The sequence below is a fragment of the Pteropus alecto genome, unplaced genomic scaffold, assembly GCF_000325575.1.
Source record: "Pteropus alecto unplaced genomic scaffold, ASM32557v1 scaffold338, whole genome shotgun sequence".
Taxonomy (NCBI): Eukaryota; Metazoa; Chordata; class Mammalia; order Chiroptera; family Pteropodidae; genus Pteropus; species Pteropus alecto.
The window spans coordinates 3122357-3146175 of NW_006441995.1; the positions used below are offsets into that span (position 1 = coordinate 3122357).

General features: G+C 36.9%; 1 pseudogene; it reads left to right on the plus strand.

Moving 5' to 3' along the window:
* The first annotated feature begins 5255 nt into the window (after positions 1 to 5255).
* LOC102890915 lies at positions 5256 to 19183 on the plus strand (annotated as a pseudogene).
* Positions 19184 to 23819: the final 4636 nt, after the last annotated feature.

The following is a 23819-nucleotide window of genomic DNA, read 5'->3' on the forward strand; positions in this document are numbered from 1 at the left end:
ACAGTAGTCTCTCCTACCAGAAAAAACAAAAAAGGGAATTTCATATTAAGTTAGCTTTTTTTAGTTTGCGCACATAGTCACACAGAGGACCCAGCAGATAATTTCATGTAAATTTTAAAATCATCTTCTTCACTTCTTGCTCCAAACAATACTTACACATCAAGGGAAGAGAGAAAGAAAATCACAACTCTCTCTTGCCCGAAACTAAGACAGTATTTTGGTTTTTGCCTCTATATGTGGAAGATAAGTTTGAGAAGGAAGAGGGGATTTTTTTAATGCTACATAAAAAGATTTGAAATTACTCAAGTGGGTGTGCATTCAATCTGAAAACAGTCAAGCTGCTCATAGCTTCATACAGAAATTTCAAAAGAGAAAACAGTGGTTTCAGCTATATTGGAATTTCCCTTGAAATTTTTATCTCCATTTCTAATTGAGAAATTCCTGTGGAACAGAAGAGAGAAAGGTCACTTTAGACAGAAGTTTAGGAATTCCTAAGAATATTAAGGGGAAATGCTCTATCAAATCAGTATCTTGCTGATACTAGGGAGGGATTATAAACATTATTAAAAGGAAGAGTGGAAAATGCAATCTTTCTTAAATTTTAATTTTTAAAATCTTCGATGTCATAGATTTGCTCCAAATAGTAGCCTAATACTGAATAAAGAGAATATTCGATTTTATAAATGGTGTCCTGATTCTTAATACTTAACACTGAAAAGCTCTTGAGCATAAAAACCTCAGTTCACATACTCTCTATTCACACTTACATCACCAAATTGTAGTTTCAAAAGAATGTGCTAAAAACTGTACCTGTATTGGGTTTATTGGTGTATTGGTAGCTACTACCTCTTAAAGCTGTTAACATTTAAAAATATAATCTGGAAATGTAAAGTGAGTTTTGAACTAACCAAAATATGACTTTCCAATTCATTATCTCTTGGAATCTTAGAGCCCGGAGACCTCAGGCAGCATCAGATGCAACTTTCAAGCTGATGCTGAAATTCCTCTGTATCCTCTTGCTGGCACACTTGCTCCAGCAAACAAGCTGCTCGCTACCACCAACCACATGAGACCACGCACTGAGACCGGATCTGTTTCTGGAAGTTTCCATCCCTGAGGCCAAGTTCTGTCCTCAAAGAGACCAAAGATGTTATCTCCCTTTCACACATCTGCCCTGTGGCTATAAAAACTGCAATAAAGTCCCTACCTTGGTTTTCTCTTTTTCATATTAAACATCACCTACCCTTTCAACCAACCAGTCCACATGAGACTTGATTCTCAGCCTCTTTTGACTCTGGCTGTGTACTTCTAAATCGCTAGGTTGTCAGTGCCTTTTAATTATGGTATACCTGGAGCAGAACCTAGGTATTATACCAACATCCCATTGTTCAATGACAGTTAACATACAATATTATATTAATTTCAAGTGTACAAAATAGTGATGAAACATTTATATGAAACAATAAGTCTAATACCCAACTGACACCACGCATAGTTATTACAATATTATTGACTATATTTCCCTATGCTGTACTTTACATCCCCATGACTATTTCAATAATCAGCACTTGTACATCTTAATCCTTTTCCCTTCTTCACTGATCTCTCCCTCCCATCTGGCAACCATCAAAATGTTCTCTGTATCTATGAGTCTGTTTCTGTTTTGCTTATTTGTTTTTTTGATCCCAAATACAAGTGACATCATATGGTATTTGTCTTTCTCTGACTTATATTTCACTTAGATAACACCATCTAGGTCCATCCATGTCGTCACATATGGCGAGATTTCATTCTGTTTTATGGCTGAGTAATATTCCCTTGTATACATGTACCATATCTCTTTGTCTGTTCATTTATTGATAGACACTTAGGTTGCTTCCTTGGCTATTTTAAATAATGCTGCAATGAACATAGGAGTGCATATGTCTTTTTGAAGTAGTGTTTTGTGTTCCTTTGGGTAATTAACTAGAATTGGAATTGCTGGGTCAATTAAAAATTAAAAAAATTTTTAATTTTTTGAGAAAATGCCATACTATTTTATATAGTGGCTGCAATAATTTACAATTCCACCAACAGTGCACATGAGTTCCCTTTTCTCCACATCCTTGCCAGCACCTGTTGTTCGTTGATTTAGTGATGACAGCCATTTTGACAAATATGAGGTAATATCTCGTGGTTTTAATTTGCATTTCCCTGAGTATTAGTGCTGTTGAGCATTTTTTCATGTGTCTACTGACCATCTGCATGTCCTCTTTGGAAAAATGTCTATTCAGGTCCTCTGTCCATTTTTAAATCAATATCTTCTTCCATTCACTAGCTGCCTTTCATTCTGTTGATGGTTTCCTTTGCTGTGGAAAATTTTTTACTTTGATGTAGTCCCATTTGTTTGTGTTTTCTTTTGTTTCTCTCCTCTGAGAAGACATGCAAAGAAAAATTACCAAGAGCATTGTCAGAGAGTTTACTGCCTATGTTTTCTTCCAGGAGTTTTATGGTTTCCAGTCTTATATTTAAGTCTAATCCATCTTGAGTTTATTTTTATATATGGTTTAAGAAGTGATCCATTTCATTCTTTTGCATGTGTCTGTCCAGTTATCTTCTTGCTTCTTTGTCATAGGTTAATTGACCACATAGACATGGGTTTATTTCTAGGTTCCCTAATCTCTTCCATTAATCTATGTGTTTGTTTTTATGCCAGTACCATGCTATTTTGATCATTATAGTTTTATAATATAGTTTTATATCAGGTAGCATGATACCTCCAACTTCAAGATTGCTATGGTTATTCAGGGTCTTTTGTGGTTCCATATAAATTTTAAGATTATTTGTTCTATTTCTCTGAAACATGTCATTGGTATTTTGATAAGGAATGCATTAAATTTATAGATTGCCTGGATAGTATGAACACTTTAATGATGTTAATTCTTCCTATCCACGAGTCCAGTATCTGCTTCCATTTACTTGTATCTTCTATTTCTTTCTTCAGTGTCTTATAATTTTCCGAGTGGAGATCTTTTATTGCTTTGGTTTTAAATTTATTCCTAGGTACTTTATTTTTTTAATAGAACTGTTTACTTAATTTCTCTTTCTGATACTTCATTATTGGTGTATAAAAATGTAACCAATTTCTGAATATTAATTTTGTATCCTGCTATTTTACTAAATCCATTGATCAGTTCTAATAGTTTTTTGGTAGAGTCTTTAGGGTTCTCTGAAAATAACGACAGTTTTACTTCTTCCTTTACAGTTTGGATGCCTTTATTTCTTTTTCTTGTCTGACTGCTATGGCTAGGACTTACATTACTATGTTGAATAGAAGTCGTAAAAGTGGATGTCCTGATCTTGTTCCTGATCTTAAGGAAAATGCTTTTAGCTTTTCTCCATTGAGTATGATGTTAGCTATGGGTTAGTCATATATGGCCTTTATTATGCTGACATATGTTTCCTCCATCCCAATTTTGCTGAGAGTTTTTATCATAAATAGATGCTGGATTTTGTCAAATGCTTTTTCTGCATCTATTGATACGATCATATGATTTTTACTCTTCATTTTGTTTATGTGGTGTATGACGTTAATTGATTTGCAGATATTAAAACAAACTTACAGCACAGGAATACATTCTACTTGATGATGGTGTATGATCTTTGTAATATGTTGCTGAATTTGGTTTGCTGATATTTTGCTGAGGACCTCTGCATCTATGTTTATTGGGATATCAGCCTATAACTTTCTTTTTTTTTGTAATGTCTGTATGGTTTTGGAATCAGGATAATGCTGGCCTCGTAAAATGAACTGGGGAGCCTTTCTGCCTCTTGAATTTCTTGAAATAGTTTAAGAAGGACGGGAGTTAATTTTTCTTCAAATGTTTGGTAAAATTCACCTGTGCAGCCATTTGGTCCAGGACTTTTGTTTTGAGAGAGTTTTTTGATTACTGATTTAATTGCATTGGTAGCAACTGGTAAGATCAGATTTTCTGTTTCTTCTTGACTCAGTCTTGGGAGATTGTCCACTTTGTTGGCATATAATTGCATAGTATTTTTTACGATCATTTGTATTTCTATGGAGTCCACAGTTACTTCTCTCTTTCATTTCTGATTATATTTATGTGAGTTCTCTCTCTTCTTTTCTTGATGAGTCTGGTGAAGGGTTTACCAATTTTTTTATCCTTTCAAAGAACCAGATCTTGGTTTCATTAATCTTTTGTATTGTTTTTCTAGACTTTATTTCATTTATTTCTGCTCTGATCTTTATTATTTCCTTCCTTCTACTCACTTTGAGCTTTGTTTGCTGTTCTCTTTCTAGTTCTTTTAAGTGTACGATGAGATTGTTTATTTGAGCTTTTTATTGTTTCTTGAGGTAGGCTTGTATTGCTACGCATTTCCCTCTTAGAATAGCTCTGGCTGTGTCCTATAGATTTGGAGATATTGTATTTTTATTTTCATTTGTCTCAAGGTTTCTTTTAATTTCTTCCTTGATTCCACTGTTTACCCATTCATTATTTAGTAGCATGCTATTTAGCCTTTATGTGTTTGTGTGTTTCTCAGTTTTCTTCTTGTAATTGACTTCTAGTTTTTAGACCATTGGTTAGAAGATACTTGATATGATTTCAACCTTCTTAAATTTGATATGATTTCAACCTTCTTAAACTTGATATGATTTCAACCTTCTGAGACTTGTTTTGTGGCCTAATATATGGTCTATCTTATAAAATATTCAATGCACGCTTGAAAAGAATGTATATTCTGCTGCTTTGGGGTACAAGGATCTAAAAATATCAATTAAATCCATCTGATTAATATGTCATTTAAGACCCACTCATATCTTTTTTTAACATGAAAATGTGGAAGCCTTTTCGTTTGGTTGGCTGGTTTTGGTTGCTTTGTTTTTGACTGTGAAAACCACTTTCACACAAGAAAAAAATGTAAATTGTGGGCCATATACATGAAAATCAATTAAACTTCATCTTTACTTTTTCCAGTTTTATTGAATATAATCGGCAGACACACTGTATAAATTTAGGGTGTATTCATATAACATCTTTATTTTAAAAAGAGCAAGACCCTGTTTATTAAGAATTATGCAGCAGGTTAGAAAAACAAATAAATTTTTTGAAGTAAAATGCATGTTTGATCTAAAGCATAAGAGACAAAAAGAGGAAAACATGGGGGGAAAGAATGAAATAGAGAATAATAGGCCATCAGAGATATGAGAACAAGAGTGGAGAGAAAGAGAGAAGGAGGAACAGAGACACGCAAGCATGCTCACAAGCACACGAGATGGGAGATGGGACGGCGCAGCAGCAGGAGATGAGGATGCTGCTAGTGAAGCACAGATGGGATGTAATTTTGGTTCCTCCCACAGCTGTCCAACACTAGAACCCTGCTGACCTGTGCACTACGTTCCAGAGGTTCACGTCAGTGAGACCCAGCTTTCCCAGTGGAGATCCCTGCCCTTTCCATGCCTGTAGGAAAGCAGTGTCCAACTCAACACTCGACATTCCTCTCATCTGCTCACCCACAGTACAAGGCATGCCGACAGATTTTAGTTCATATTTTTAGGATTTCTGGATTCTGTGGGATTTTCACTTTGTTTAACAACAACAAAAAAAGGTTCGTTTTTTAAAAGATAATAATTATAACCATTAGAGATGAAAAATGTATCTAAGGTCATATCTCCACTCTTTCATCTTTCAAATGGGGAAACTAAAGCTCGACACTGAGGTGACTTTCCCAGGACCTCACAGTCTGGCAAGTGGGTAGCCATGAACTAGATCAGGGAGAGGGCAGAACGCCAGTGCTGTCAACACGAGAGCAGAATCATTTTCTAAAAAAATGACACCACTAGGACAGCCTGAGTCTTTGCCACCACCAGTTTCCTCTACCATGTATCTGCAGCCTTGGCTCTGTCATGGTACTACTTCCTGATGTGAGGACTGTTTTCCTTTTAAGGATAAATAAACAGTAAAAGCCAGTAAACTCTAGAATTATAAATGCCCTCTTATCTCAATATTTTCTTCCTAGAAGATAGAATATGACACGCAAGGAAATTTCTTTTCACCGAAATAATAAATATTTACCATAAGATACAAACAGGATGCTCAAGAAAGACTTGGAGTGGTTTTACTTTTTGTCAATGCAACATTTTTTCCACATCCTTGGGGCTATCAGCCCAGGGTGGACACACAGAGAGTGTGGCTGGTTGACTGATCCTGAACACCAGTTCGGCCACACTTTAAGTTCAAAGGCCAATGGGGTATGGGACCACTGAGACATAATGCTGTGGTATTTACTCCACTGGAGCAAATTCCATTAGGCTGCCTGCCCCAAAGCCACTCACCTAGGGGCAAATGCAATTCCCACAGCAACCAGAGGTTCTAACACCTACTGAGTCCTATGTCTCAAAAGAGGTTGGCCCCAATGCCTGAGGGCCCCAGTGGAGGAGGTTACCCCTGACAGTACAGGTCATTTCTGTGAGGTGATAACAAGCCACTCAGTACCACTCAGCCACAGCCCAGGCTCTCACATGACTCCCGAGTAAATAATGGACCTTATGTTATCTTTAATCCAAACCCTGTTCACACCTTGTAGGCACACTGAAAAATCCCATGATTCTGACCTCAGAACTGAAAGAATCCAAGTCAAATGACTCTTAACTCACTGATATGCTGAACTACATTGAAGAGGTTAAAAGCACTTATTGAACACCTACTATGTACAGGGCACCCTATTAGGAGTTGCATGGGTGTGACTGGGAGAAAGCGAATGGCAATGACATGCTAACATAAAACTGTCCTAATTCCAATTTGTGGAAGGTTTGCATTCAGGTTACAGTTGGCCTTTTTCTTGCCTCGATTCCTAGACTGCTCCACCCTCTGTTCTTACTAACAGCTTTCTGAGAAAGTAACAGAGAAAAATTTAGGTTAAGCAAGACAATTCAAAAGAATTCTTTGCTAATATAAAAGTCAAAGATTACACCTGAATACCATCAACCCTTGCTGTCTCAATCCCTTTATTACGCCATTGGTCTGGTTTCATGCGGGTGAGGGAGGGAGCATGGTCACAGAACAGCCCCTCTGGCAGTGCAACTGCACCTCTGAAGTAAAGAGAACACTCCTGTTGCAGCTTCTAATCCACACTTCGGTTCTCAGTTCTTCTACTTAGAGAATAGGTGCTGATGCCTCTTCCTCCCCTCGATCCTTTCACTGTTCATGATGACTACGTCAACCACATCAGTCTCCAGACTTAGTTAAAAGACCTGGTACCTCTCTTGCCTTAATAAGCCTCTACAAAGGAACAGTCAATGCAAGAAAAATGACCTTTATTATCTAGAATGCAGAGGTGACAGAATATGGGTGCAAGAGGACATCTATGCGGTGAAGGTACAGGTACCTCTGGTCCCCTTGGAAGTATGACTGCAGTAGATTGACTTAGATGTGATCTTGCCAAAGGCAAGGAACAGACTAGATGGCATTTGATGAATTTTTCTAGTCTTATAGTTCTAATTCTTGGTTCTATGCCTTCGAGACATCTGATATTAAAGGGAAGACTTCAGATCAGCATTATTGAATTTTGTAGAAAATACAGCCATGGGAGTCATGCACTTAACTTCCTTTACTGAGCATTCTATTACAAAGAAAATGAATAACCAAGATTCAAGAAGCTGGGGGAAATGTAATCAACATCTCTTGCTAACTGAGAAATATGAGAAATAACTTATGCTGATCCTTTCTCGAAGTGCTATTATTTTACAGGTAATATTTCTCAAGATTATTTTACCTACTAAGATAATATCAAGCCCCCATTCACATGCCTCACAAAGTTCCAAGTACAGCAAGTCAAGAATAAAAGACAATGGAAAGCAATGGTCACTGACTTAAAACAACTGTGTTTTTCAATTGATAAGCTTATATTAATTGGTTAGTATTTCTCAAAGTGTTGCCTATTATTAATCTTTTGCATCGGAATCGCCATAAGAGCTTTGCAGAAATGTAGAGGCCTGGGTCTCACCTAATATCTAGTGATTTAGAATCTCTGAGCAAAAGGCTCTTTTACAAGGTTCCCTAGAGATCTTTAAGTACACTAAAGTTTGAGACTGCTGCCATAGGAACGATCTGAAGTCTAAACCACTCAGAAGATCCAGTGCAGGGAATGATTCAATTAAATGGGGTTAAAATTTACTAAAAGCCTCCTCCTCCCATTTCTGTCTTATACTCAAGCTCACACTCCAACTGAATTCCTTTAGCTCTTATGACTGAGAGGAAATTGCTGAATGTTCCTGAATTACCCTTCAGCCACACTTGAAGAGCTGAATATTAGTAATGCTTAATTAATTTATACCTGTTAAAGGAGAGATAACATTAATTTGGGAGGGGTCAAAAAATCAGTGGACCTTTTTAATAGATTTTTTTTTCCCTGTGGCATAATAAGTATTTTAACTCACAAACTAAGGCCAAAGTTTAGATCTAGCCTTTTTAGACTTGACGTGGCTTAAGACATATAGAAAATTCTCTCAACCACCTCACCTATCTACTGGTCCATCATTACCGATTGTTATGGATTTTCTTCCTCTAGTTTAACAAGCATTCTGGTTCTGAATCCAAACAACTAATAGCAAAGAGAAGGAACTAGTCATTATTAAAGTATACAATATGCCAGGCACTGATTTCCTCCATTCTTTCTCATATCATTTATTCATCATCATCATAATTCTGGGGGGAGATATTATTGGCCCTATTTTATAGTTGAGGATAGTGGATTACTTGGCTACTGAATTATAAAGCCAGATATGATGCCAGGTCTCTGCCCTCCAGATCAGGAAGCTGCCTTTATTACAGCAGGCAGCATCTTTTTTCAATGAAAATACTCATGAAGGAGGCCAATTGTTTACTCCCTGTTATACTAGGGAGTAAAAGATGTAATAGGGAAAAGAATATTTTAAAGTCCATCATACTGAATCTGAATCAAGAATGTGTCCCTCTAACTAGATGTATAACCTTGAAAAAAGCCACTTAATTTCTCTGCGACTCAGTTTCTCCATCTATAAAAGGATATCACCTATTCCGTTCTTAAGAGGAGTAACTGAAACCAAGAGGTAACAGTGTGAATGTATCTAGTGCCATAGTTAACAGTTAATAAACTTTAGCTTTTGCTCTTCCCTTTTCTTTTTTATAATATTAATTGGTTGGATAACAATATTCTTCTACAATATCTCCTGAAGAGAATGGAGAATCGAGAAGAATAATTCAGGCAAGTAAAGAGGTACTGGAGAGTGGAAAGAAAAGCAAATGTCGGCAGGTGAAATAAGAATATAAGAGGGAAGATTAGGTGAACACCAAACCAACCTTCTACTTGACCAAGTTGTGAAGCCCTTTCTTGCCTGTCTTAAACACAGAGAACTCAGCAGTGGCAGCAGCATATCATGAGGCACACATTGAAGAATTCCAGGAACTCATACCTAATGAAGGTTTCTCCCTTTAAGAAAAAACATTCCCCTTGAAATATGAATTTCGCTACCGCTGAACCACATTAAGAACATTTTATCATAATGCCATACGCTATAATGAACTCGACAGCTGAAAAAAATACTTGTAACTTCAAGATGCGACCTTATTAAAGAGTACCACAACACCAAGCTATTAGACGGTAAAGACACCTCTCCACAACTTGCGTCTCGGCCACCGCAACACAATCCCTGCAAAGGAGAGGCATTCCCAGCCTCATGTTCCAAGTGTGACTGGCCTTTTCCGAGTTCGCCACATTGCTCAAAACTAGAGAAAGAAGCCCTCTGAGCTCCTCTTGTTCCTGAGACTGGCACGCTGAGGACTCTCACTCCCGCCTTGGCTACCATTCTGTTAAGAGCTGCAAGAGAGAACACTTGTCACCTATTACCCTGCTTGGCCATCAGATCTAATACAATCATGACTCACATCCCTGTTATCTGTTTATCAGAAATCAGAGCTCCCACATCATCCATCATCTCAAACATTCTGTACTTCTACCATTCTGACTCACTTCCCCAACCATCCTCAATCTGCTTATCTGTTATCAACACTCTTGTTATGAGACGAACTGTGTCCCCTGCTCTTCATTCAAATTCATATGTGGAAGTCCTAACCCCCAGCACCTCGGGCTGTGACCATATTTGGAAATAAGGTCATTGCAGATAGAAGCAGTTAAGTTAGAATGAGGCATATGGAATAGGGTGGCCTTCTAATCCAATATGACTGGTGTCTTTATAAAAAGGGGAGATTTGGAGACAGGCACATATATAGGGAGAACACCATGTTGGAGCTATGCTGCCACAAGCCAAAGGACCACCGGGAGCTGGGAGAGGGGCCTGGAATGGATCCCTCCCTAGTGCCTTCAGAGGGAACATGTCCCTGCCAACATCATGACTTCAGAATTCTGGCCTCCAGGGCAGTTAAGAAAATAAATCCCTGTTGTCCTAAGCTACCCGGTTTGTTGTGCTTCGTTATGCATTCCCAGCCTATTGCGGTTCTTCTTCTCCGAACACTTCCTCCCCTTGGCTGCCTTCTGGTAACGGTGTCCTCCAGAGCCCTCTTGAAGGATTTTTCCTTCTCGTACCCCTCCATACCTCAAAGCCTGGCAGTAGACTAGATGTCTTGCTCCCATTGCTCCTTCTAAACCATCTCTCCCTCTGTGCTCAAAATCTCAGATCACTTGAAGTTCAAGCCACCATACTCTCCCTACCTGCTACTGTCATCTAGGAACGCCGGTCACTCCTTACTGCTGATTGATTATTTTACTACCTGTCCCATAAGTTTCTTTCCACCCCAAATCCTGTCCAAAAAAATATTTAATAACATCAGCCCTCTGGTGTCACAGTTCCTCCACCTCCACAGGTGCAAAGATTGTTTCTTCCACTCTAGCCCAGTCAGTCATCCGCTCACTCCGTTGTCATCACAATTAACTGTAACGTTATGAAAGTCTCAGCCTCAACCTTCCCACTCTCTGAACACCATCTTCTAAGCTTTTGGCTCATTTACTCTATAATCGTCCTCCAGCAAGTCTTCACTTCCAGTTTTTGAGACAATTTACCGTCATCCTGCTTTCCCTCTTGATCACTCTTCCCATGGCGTCCCTTCTCTCTTACCCAGTTGAATCCCACCAGTCCTTAATTAGAATTACTGCCTTGGAAACACCCTTCAATCTCTCTCCCTTTTTGTTGTGGCACAACAAATGGCAAACGTTCCAACTTCAGAAAAATCCATCAATCTGCCTATGGTAGGTCTCTGTCTGAGAAGTTGCATTTGCCAGGGTAAAATCTACAATCATACTGTCTGATCTCCCTTTAAAGTTATGACGGTAAAAATATATTTAACAGCTGCCAACCCTCCCTACCAATTATCTACAATCCTCTCGGTAACCACTCATTCCTTGAAAAATTTAACCCTTAGATTGTGTCTTTCTTTCCATCACTTTTCCTGTGATTCAATGGTGATCGTAATATTCAAGTTAGTGACACATTTAATACTACGAAATATTATGGCATATGTTTCTCGATCTCTTCATTATGACTGGTCTTGCCCTCAACCTTACCTCAAGCATGCACTTCAGTAATTACACCTTAGATCTTGTCATCACTGAGATCCATAATCTCAATTCCAAAGATATCATTCTCTAATCTCTAACTTTTATCCTTCCAGTTCACTTCCTTTCCCATACTTACTCTAAAACTCTGTTGGCCCTGTTGGGACATCCAGTCCATTGGTCCTACTACCCACCCTTCTCAAGTCCCTCCTTTACTTTTTATCAAATTTAGATCCAACACCCATCACCCATCATTTTAATCACCCTGATATACATCTTTATCTAGTTTGCTTCTTTCATACTTGCCTGACAAAACTCCAACCTATTAAAACCTAACTCTATGCCTACTGCACACCTGAAACTGAGCAGCTGAATGTGGCCAGAGCAAATATGACCTCAACTATGACCTCAAATCTCAAAAAGGCTTTTACTGTCCAACAATCTTCTACGTTCCTCTGACATTCCCACTTTGCAGAAAGCTCTTTTCATATTTTTTTCCTTTTCCCTCCACACAAGTTTTATCTTTAGTCTTAGCTGAAGACTTGTCTCCTCCTAATAAAACAGAAACATTTAAAAATAATCCCCATATGCTTCCCACACTAAATTTGCCAGCTTACCTACATCTGTACCCATACCCTCTACCTTCCTCCTGTCACATGGGTGAACTGGTCATACTCCTAGCTAAAGCTAACGCCTCCTTTAATTGTCTGGATTCCACGCCCTCACCCCTGCTTACAGATTCTGCTCCTACAGTCATCCCCTCTCCCGACTGCAACACCAGGTTTCTCGTCAGTATACAACTATGCTGTAATCTCTCTCATCTTAAAAATATGCTGCTTAATTCCACGGTCTTCCCCCAGCACCTAGCCCATTTTTCTATTCTCATTTACAGAAAAACTCCTCGAAAGAGATGCCTGTGATAGCTGTCTTCATGTTCTCAGCATTCCACTAAGCTCACTCGCATCACCAAACCCAACCTCCGATGCTTGGTCCCCATCCTACTCCAACTCGCAGCAGCACTGAACACAGTTAATCACGTCCTTCTTAACACACTTTCTTCTCTTGGCTTCCAGAACAATATACTTTACTGTTTTGCCTCCTGCTTCACAAGCTGCTCCTTCTCCGCCTACTTTGCAGAATCCTCCTTCTCTTTTTAATCACAATGTGGTGGGGCGGCCAGGGCTCCAGTCTAGACCTTCTTCTTATCTAAGATTAGACCTACTCCCCAGGTGTTCTAATTTAGTCCAATAGCTTAATATTCTGTCTATATGATGATGACTCCCAAACCGCCATCCTTGAACATTCAAACTCTAGATGGGCATATGCAATCGCCTACAGGACACCTCTTGGTATCGCCCAAAACCCGACTCTTCATTCCTACTCCACAGCCTCTAAAGTGTCTCCCTTCCTACTCTCCCAATAAATGAGAGAATATCCCATTACTACTCCAATTATCTAGCCGAAACCTAAGGGTAGTCTTTGATCTTTCCCTGACTCAGACTCCCCACATTCAATCAATCATCAAGGCTGGTTCACAATATGATCTCAATACATATATATGGAATGAATGAATAAATTAATAAACAAGCAAGTGTGTGCAACTGTTTGGTGCCAGGAGTAGAAATTATGAAAAACTACTCCTTATAGTCCAAAGATACAACAATGGCATTCATTCTTAACATGTCTTTTTAAGAACGTCTGAGGAAATGAAACCTGTAATAAAGATGCTGAGATTTATAGCAAGAATCCTCACTTCTCAAATTTGGTCACTTCCCCTTAAATTACTGGTACAGTCTGCCCAGCGCTGCTATTTTGGGAAATCTAATTTCTCTTCTGTTAACTAGTTTAAATTAGTTCTAATATGCTGCATTTTTAAACCCTTGCTCTCCAAATATAATGAATCCCTAAACTTCTGTAATATATTGATTGCCAACTATTGACTGTGTAACTGCTCAGGTGAAAACCTAGAGAGCAAAATTAATTAAATTAACTTTCTAGATGAAAGAAGCAATAGCTTTGATGTACCAAAGCAGAAAGATAATGAGTCATATCAAATTATCTCTGGGAATAACCTCCGAGGGTAGAATAAATAAGGTGTTTTCTTCAACTTAATATTTTAATCTGATATTTTCTATTCGTTTTTCAAATTGATATTCAATTAAAAATGTAAACAACTAACATTTTTAGAAACAAGAAACGTTAATTCGCTTTTCTTCTGGTACACAAAGAACATTAGTGTCTATAAAAATGACTTGGGTCATTGCTTTTTCAATAAAGGAGCAGAAACATTGAGGCAGGGTTGACTCATATTCATTAGCATCTTAGGTTTTACTGTCATCTACATTCCTTTTAAGCTCTTTTAAATGAGAGAGGACTTTACAGATGATAAGCATGCAAATCATACATTTTAATAAAATTGTCTAAGAATTTTATTATAAACTCACTCCTCACACAGACAAATCAGTCACGAGACAGTTAATCTTGACATGGCCTCCCACTGAAGTACCCAACTGTCACAAAGTCAACTAGAATGCAGAGAATATAGCCTATCCGCACCCCTGGAAAATTATTTCATAACCCATACATTAACAGGAAGTCTACAGTGTTATTTGAAAACTCTCTCATCTAGGCAACAAACTGAGTCATTTCTGTTTTTCCATCTGCATTTTGAAAAGCTAACACAAATGAAAGGAGAAAGAAACTGTGATGAAAGGAAAATGAAAAAGCAAATGACTTGGAGAGGAGCAGAAACTTTCAATACAAGAAGATGGCAACCATAGAGGGTCTCTGTGTCCACTGAAGGCGTGACTGAAATTGTTACATGAAGCACACTGTTTAAACTTCACAAGAAATGCCTGACAATAAACAGATGCTGAAGAAAGCTATTAAGACTGGTGGTCACTTCTTCACTGGACAGGGAGACACAGTGGTTAACAACTTGGGCTCTTAGTATCATTTATGACAAAAACAATTAATGAACAAAGGACTTTGTTCATCTGCTTCCTACAGAAATCCTAAAAAAAGCCTTGCACTGTATGACTAATTATGCGGCCTTGAAGAGTTAATTTTTCTACCTTCAGTTTTCTTCCTAGGAAAATTGATAAAAGCAGCTGTCCCATGGGGCTGATTTGAAGGTCGACAATAATAATAACCAACACTTATTAAGTGCTTACTGTGTGCCAGACACTATTAAAGTACTTTAGTAATATAAATTCACTTAATTCTTAGAGCAACTATAAGGGAAGATAGATAAGATACTATTATTATCCTTTTTGTAGAAAAGGAAACTGAGGCACAGAAATGTGCTCCAGGGACTGGAAGTATCAGCATCACTCAGGAGCTTATTAGAAATGCAGAATCTCAAACCCCACCTCAGATGACTGAATCAAAATCTGCTTTTAAATAAGATCTACAGATGATTCCTACACACGTTAAAGTTTCAGAAGCACTTGACTAAACCACCTGACTAGAAGTGGTGGGGAAAGTTTTGAACTTTACAGGTCTCACTCCACAACCACTAAACTATTTTGCTTCTTTGTATCAGAGAAAGCACATTAGAGGTAGATTTTTATGATTTCTTCAGGAAGCAGATGCACAAAGTCTTTTGTTCACTAATTGTTTATTTTCATAAATGACACCAAGAAAAACTCATAATGACACCTAGCATACACAAGTGACAGGTAGTGATTATCATTACAGTATTTTAGGAATGGCGTGTACATAGTTCTACCTGGAAGTAAAAGAATATATATAATGAGCAAAGACTAAAACAAACAAACAAAGAACTGAAAGAAAGTATCCTCTAACACTTAGCATTGACAGGAATTTAAATCACAGAATTCTAGAACTTCAACATTAAAAAGGAACATGAAAAGCTAAGAATTCAAATATCTTGTTTTATCTCTATGGAAATTAATGCTGAGAGAGAAATGAAGTAATCTGACTAAGGTCAACCAGTAAATTAGGGGCATAACAAGGACCTGAACTTGGGCTACACGGCTAGGTTCCCAATCATGCGATTATTACTGGCTTCTCTTTATTCCCTGCTACTGCACAGGTCAAAAAAGACAATTGCATAAGTAAGCAATTAGGAGATGCAAACGGTTTCACATTACTGTTTAAAGTGCTCTGCTGACCACAGAGGCTACTTTAATATCTATGAATATAAAATATCTTCATAATGTGTCTCTTCAGAAACCAGTTGTTTACTGGCTTCATAGTATCTTTTCTTATGGGTGTTTTCCTGGAATTTGGTCAGAACACTGATGCAAAATTGGTGTGTAATATTGTAAACTTTGGGCAATAGCATAGGTAGCTTCCCCTGACAATCCCTTTATCTATCCAACATTAATTCTTATCATTCTATGCATCTTCATAAAAAAATTTTTAAAAGGTAACAATGCTTTTATCTTCTCTAAATTACATCATATCCTCCCCCACATACACAGGAGTTCCCATCTCATAAATATTTGTCTTCTAATTAGTCCAGCCAAATTTTATTTTCTGCCTGTCCTCTGCACACTAATCTTCCTTTGCCTTTGTAAAAATAGACACCAACTCTTGACCATTCATTTCTCTTCTTACCTCTCCATTCTTCCAAGATACTTTATCATGCAAAACATATTCAGATTATTCTTTTAGCAGGCTATTTATTCTTTCTTCAAATTGCTCAAAAATTCATTTTTCCCAAAGAGTTTTTTCTTTACTAACATGAACTGCTGAGTATAAATAGAATTTTTTTTTTTTAATTAGGCATTTTATTCATCTTCACCAGTGTTATCTATAGAGATAGCTGCTATTCCTTAGGCTTATTACCCAGTTTTAATTTGGATGGTTTGTGTGCCTTCACATGTTCGCTGTTCACGATCCCCCACCACCACCATGTGTTCACTGTTCTCTGTGGTGATTCGAGATTTGCTGTGCACATCTGTCGAGAAGTAGTTTTGCCTTTTTATTCTAAGAGAATATTTAGATATACCCTTCCTAAACTGTAAATATTTTTCCCTTAAGTAAATTTCCTTCAAGGGCTTAAAGAAGTAGGAAGCTTACTGTGTGCCAAAATGTATTAAAAATTAACAGAAAAAAAACTGGAACGCGATTCACCAAAATACTAACACACTGATTATCTAAGGATGTTTGGATTATGAATGATAGTAATCTGTTTATTTTTGCTTTTCTGTGTTTCAAGGTTGATAAAATAGCATATTAATACTAATTTTAAAAAGGTTAAAGTTATTAGGAACAGAAGTTTTGGCTCATATTGGCATCTGAATAGTAATGCCCAACACATTGGCACAAACATCACACCAAAATTCAAACAAAAATATTTTTTAAAACAATTAAAAGGATAAAAACCCAAAACTACAAAAGTTAAGACTAACAGGTAATCACGAAACAGGAAAAATGAGATTAAGATAAACCTACATAAAATTCTACTCACAATACGTTCCAACTTAACATCATGAAATAGAAATCACCAAAAACAGGAAGGAAGATCTTTGTTACTTCCCTTCATATGTTCCCAGACTCAAAGAGCCAAGAAATTAAAACTAAAGAATAAGGTGGGTGTTCCTTTCCATCTGGTATATTCTCCTCTGTGAAGAAAAGAGTCACTATGCCCATTTACCTTTCTTGCTACCAGATATTCTAATCGGCTGCCAGGAAAAAAAAAAAAATCTCATTTAATTCTAACAGCAAGAATTATACAACTTATATTTTCTCACCACGAAGCAGATAAAATACTTTTTTTTTTTTTAATTTGAATGCCATTTGGAAACGAGAAAAGTTACTCTTAAATAACCCTTGGATAGAATAAGCCAAAACTACAACTACAGAACATATGGAAAATAATAAAAATGAGAATACTACATGTAAAATACAGCTGTATAGTCAAAGAAAGTGACTTTAAAGGTTTTTTATTAATTTCTAAAATACAAATTGGCAAAGCATTTAACTCAAGAAGTTAGAAAAAGTAAAACAGAACTTCAGGAAAACAAGCAAAAACTATTAATAAAATACAAATCAATAAAATAGGAAATAGTAAAATAGAGATAAATTAGAATGCATAAATAAATTCAAAAGCTAGTTATTTTTACAAACAAACAGTATAATCCAATTTGGGCAAGTATAAGTTTTAAAATGAGAAGTGGAAAAAAAAAACAGATACACTATCTAAAATTAGAAAAAAAATGGTTGAACTACAAAATTTTTTCTTTTGAAAAATTTTCAATTTGGAAAAAATTAAAGATCAATAACCATGAAATAAATTGGGAAATTTTGTTTTTTGAAAGTATAGAAAAACATTGACACTCCTCTGAATTTTATCCATCTAAAATAATCAGAAATCTGAAAGAGAAGATAAAACTACAATCCCATCTAACTTATAAATATTAATATCAAATATCGAAATAAAATATTAGCAAAAACAAACCTTTCAAAGTAATTCAAAACATTTTTTAAAATAGACCATGGGGCAGACGGAGGCGAGACAGAGGCCTTTGAGGGGCCTGGAGAGGCTACACAGGGCAGCCAGCCTGGTCAGCCCGAGCTGCCGCCGCCCCAGCAGCAGCAGCAGCAGCAGCAGCAGCAGGAACAAGTGATGGCAGCAAAGGCCAGAGAAGCGGTGGCATCCACTAAAGACAACAGGTTTCTGAGCCTGGACTTACCCACCTATGTCCTGTACAGGGGCAGAACAGAATGGGCTGATACAGATCCAGTATCCCTGAATGATTGCCTCAATCCAATGGTCTGGATCATTTACAACAAAAATTTAGAGATGTTTATGATTATTTCCCTGCCGTTCTGCAACGTGAAGAGCTTTTAAACTAACAAGAGATGCTATTGAGTTAAATGCAGCCAATTATACAGTGTGGTATTTTTGAGAAGTTCTCTTAAAGACATTTCAAAGGAATCTACGTGAGGAAATGTACTACATCACTGCAATAACTGAACAGCCCAAAAACTATCGAGTTTGGCATCACGGGCATTAGTGAAATGGCTAAAAAATCCATCTTAGGAGCTTGAGTTTGTTGCTGATATTCTTAATCAGGATGCAAAGAATTATCACACCTAGCAACATCGACAGTGAGTTATTCAGGAATTTAAACTCTGGGGTAATGAGTTGCAGTACGTAGAACAACTTCTTAAAGAGGATGTGAGAAATAACTCTGGAATCAAAGATACTTCGTCATTTTTAACACCACTGGCTACAATAATCATGCTATATTGGAGAGAGAAGTCCAGATCACTCTGGAAATGATCTAATTAGTACAATATAATGAAAGTGCCTGGACCTATTTGAAAGAGATTTTGCAGGATCATGGTCTTTCCAAACATCCCAATCTGTTAAATCAATTACTTGATTTACAACCAAGTCACAGTTTCCCTTACCTAACTGCCTTTCTCATGGATATCTATGAAGATATGCTAGAAAACCAATGCGGTGACAAGAAGGACACTCTTCATGAAGCATAGAGTTTTATGAAATCCGAAAGAAAAGGACACTATAAGAAAGGAATATCGGAGATATATTGGAAGATCCCTTCAAAGCAAACACAGCACAGAAAAAGGTCCACCAACAATTGCACAGCAGCAACACCATCTAGAAGAACTTGATGAAGTGCATTTATTTTTTTAAGAGATTCTAATGCAAGAGTTTAAAGCGAAATTGATTATTCCCTTTGCTTGTGGTATAAAACGTGCATTGCACAGGTGCTGCTTTTTAATGAGAACTAAGTGTAATGCTCCTTGGGTGCTATTGCTATTCAGACTAGCTCTAAGTAATTTGACTCCTTTAAAACCAAATAATTCAGGGGAAGGGAAAAGAGAGAGAAAATCCCTTAAAGGAACTTTTGTAGTCTTCTCAACATTTACTCTAAACCATTAGCAGCAACTCCTCCTCAAACGGTATGCATCAGGATTTGTAGCATTAATGGTTGTGGGTAACTTGGATAGGAAGTCACTTAAATTTCCACTCAGGAAGCAGAGAATGCAATTGTTACATTAGAGCTGCTATACCACACTCAGTATCTTGCTATCACTGTAACTAATGCCAAAAGAATGATTTTGCAATAATATCATATATTATCCTAAAAAATAACAATAATAAAATAAAGTAAAATAAAGTACTCCATGCCATGGACAGTTAGGAAACATTTTAAGAATGTTAGCATGGTTCTTTAACCCATTTAGAAAAAAAAGTGCAGCTCGCTGCCAGTGTTAATTTTACATAAACATGCTCTTTAAGGCTGAAGCAAATCTGACTGGTTTTCAATGTGAAAATAAAATATAAAAACTGTCCCCTAATGTAACAGAAATGTATACATAAATCGGATTCATCAAATCAATCTTTGGCTAATGACTGTTCGAGAATGATGTTAACATCACACGCAGGAATACATGTTTTCTAGGATTTGACATTTTCAGTGATTGAGAATTACTATATTTTCTGTAAATGGAAATACCACTACTAAAAAGAGAATGCTATAAATAGAATGATGTCTTTTGTTTCCAAAGACTATCGATATACTATAGCGATGCGAAAATAATAATAGTGAGATATTTTGTGGCAAACTTTTGGAGTAAGGTTAGGATTGTAATCTGCAAGTTTATCGTGGGGTAAATGCTGCAGCTGCAACCACTGCCAGCGAATATTCTCAGAGAAAACAGGAAACGAGTTAATATGTAAAAGAAAAATCTTTAATGTAAGTTATAACATCAATAAAACAAGGGAGATAAAGCAACCATCTCAACAGATGCTGAAATAGCACTTGAAAATAATTAAACATTTATTCTTGATAATTTGAAAAAAAAATTAATAAAAGAGAAAAATGCTCTCAACCCAATAGCTAATAGTCAATTTCATTGATAAGTGTGCCTGAAGGCACAATTATTTATCACTGTTCTAAAAGTCTGACCAAAACTAATAAGATAAAAGAAACTATAAATTTAAAAGAGGAGATGAAATCATTATTATTATTTGTATGTGGTACGATCCTTTACCTGTAAAATCCAAATCAATATGAAAAATTTTATATGAGCTATTTATCTGAAAATCCATAGGTTAAAACATATTTTTAGACTGGCTGCCCAGAGAGTTCTCCAAGATTGTATATTCCACTTCTTTAGAATAAAGTTTTCTACATCAGAGTGGTAAGTGAAACATATGACTTATTATTCTCTACTCATGGAACTAAGATGCTATTGGTAAGACTATAGCTCTAATCTTTTTCGAATTTTCTTCATTTTCATACTAAATGGAGGAATTTAGGATCCACTGTCAAAGTTATTTGAGTCATCTGAGAAAGTCCCATCTTAAATGGCATCATATATTCAACAGTTGTCATATATTCATTTATTTATTCACTCAACAGAATGTTCTAAGTCCTAGGGCATGATGATATGCGTTAAAGATACACAGATGAATTTGATCTCACTGAGCTTGATATACAGCAGCAGAAAAAGATATATGCACAAAAATTCAAGTGGGACATAACTTACATAATAAAAGCACATGCTGTGAGACCATAAGAAAGGCAGAGTCTTTACTCTTAGGACCCCTTGAAATACACATTTAAAGGTTTTCACACAGAACCATAGACCACTACTACGAACTAAGAATAATTTTGAAGTGACTGAATTAATGTATCAGCTACTCTGGGGAAATCAAGTGATGCCTTAATGTTCAAAGTTATCACCTAAATATAGTACATGGACCGCTACTTGCTAAAAACAAACAAACAAAAACACCTACTTGTCTGTTAAACAATCCCTTGAGACATTTTCACCTTGATTTGATTTGCTGTTTTGTTGTTGTTGAAGTACAATGGCCAACTGGACTGAAGCTGCTGCCCAATCAGCAAGGATACTGCTGTGACATAAGGTAACGTGAAACTCCTTGAGTTCCAATGACGCTCCCTACTAGCCTGTTTAACCTTAACCTTTAAATCCTGAAACACAGCCAGGCTTCTCAGGCCCGTCTTGAGCACCCTGACCCACCGGATCTGTGGCAGGATACTGGAGCCTGGGCCATCTGTCAGGTAGAAGTGAGGCAACTAGACGAAGGACAAGTCAAAGGCTGCCTTTGGACCCAGCAGAGGCCCAGTGAAAAATAATAGGTCTGTGAACTGAGACTCGGTAACCAATAAACCAAGGTTCAGAAATCAAAAATGCAGCTGCTCTTACTTAAACATAAACTCTGGCCAGAGCATAAGTCTAGGAGGAAGGGTTACAATGTCCGTGATGGCTTCAGGCACAAATTACAGATTAAAATTACAATGCAGCCTTCATGTTTGCTCAATAGGAAATAAAAAATACTTGATTTGACAGCAATTATTTCGGCCTCAAATACAGAGATGGTAGTCAATCAAATATTTATTGAGCATCTAATACTCTGTATTACGATCTATGTTAGGAGCTACAGAGCAACTCGAAAGAAGTGTAAGATACGGTCCCTGACTTAAAGGCAATTACAGTCTAGTTGACAAGTCATACTTTACCACAGTACCCAAAACTTATTCTTCAAAACTCAATACAAGTACTTATTACATTAATTTTTTAAACATCTATTGCCCTAGGATGCTCTAAATTCCATAAGCTTAAGGGCAATCACCATCTAGACCACCACTTTATTTTCAATGCCAAGTGCATAGTAGCTGCACAATAAATATGTCTCAAATAGATGAATAAATGAATATATAATTGACATGTTAGAAACTTTTTTAAATGAGTATTATCTGAATTGTGTTTAGTGTAAATAAGCACAAAGGCTGAAGAGAGCTCTAAGGGCTTGAGTGATGGGGAAAAGCTAATTACTACCTTTATATCCTCTATAAAGATTAAGACAAACCAAACACACCCAAATACAGGAGCTTAAAATGTCTACTTGGTTTGTTAATTAAAAGCTGACGCTGCAGCTCCATAGCCCCACCGACCACGCCTCGCTTTCCCCCAGCTGTCTCCTCTGAGCTATGTTCTCCCCATACCAATTTGAGGAGAGTGGGAATATAGTTCCATTCTTAATTCCGCCACAACAGAAAACCAGGCTGTGAAGTGTAATAAATCATTAGTGAATTTGGAGATAGCATAAGTACAACTCACAGGAATCTACACTGTTAAGTAGAGGTGGCCACTCAGAGCCATTGTGAAGGTCTGTTGAGGCTGGCAACACCTTTTCTGGTTATCTCAGAGTATGCAGGTGCCTATACAGGCTGACTCATCCCTCATTTTGATATTGTGCAAATGCTACCAGGCCGTGAATGGATTGCGAAAGAGTTCATCCAAGCACTGTCACCAAGTTTAGGCTTTAAATTGTCCAACACATACATGTCTTCTCCCAAATTCATGATATAATAATTATCCGCAGTGGGGATGGGAATCCTCTTGCCACATGCTTAAAAGGCTGGTTTTCTTTTTTCCATTGGATACAATTTCATTGTCCTTTTTTCTAATATTCCTGATAGAATCCAATCGGTACTTCTCACATTTGTTTGATTTTCCCTTTCTTCTCTCAAAATTATTCCTATACTGCATACAGACATGAACTTTGTTCATTTTCTTGCTATTTATTTAGCTCAAATAAGTCAAACAGAAAAAGTTGAAAACCACATGATATCACTTATATGTATGCTATAAATCTAAAAGCAACAAACAAACATGATAAACAGAAATTCATGGACATGGACTATGGGCAGTGAACACACAATGTAATATATATATGACTTACTGTTGAATTATACACTTGAAATTTATTGGATTTTGTGGATCAATGTCACCCCCAATAATTTTTAATAATAAAAAAAGAAAGAAAAAGAAAAAATTAGCTCTATCGTGATTTCTATTTTCTTTTCTGATATAATTGCACAACCCCACGTACAAGCACTCTCTATTACTTTCACCGCTTTTGCTCTATTGGACCATGATGAAATTAATGATATTTATAAAACACGACAAATAATTATGGGTCAAATGATGATCATGATGAAATTAATGATATTTATAAAACATGACAAAAAAATGGGGTGCAAGTGCCCCTGGGTTATATAAAAATGTTCCAAGGGTAAGCAAGCATGAGTAGTTTTAAAACAATGAATTTCCAGATCCTCAGCTTCATTCTGGGAATGAATCTGTAATAGACATATTTTCTGGACCCTGCCTTCCGTAACTATACACATGGAAATCCAAATGCAGCTTTTTACTTGTCTTCTGATGGCTGTCCCCTCCCAACCCCTTCTCTGATTGCTTATTCATTCATATCATATCCCTGCCACATTTAG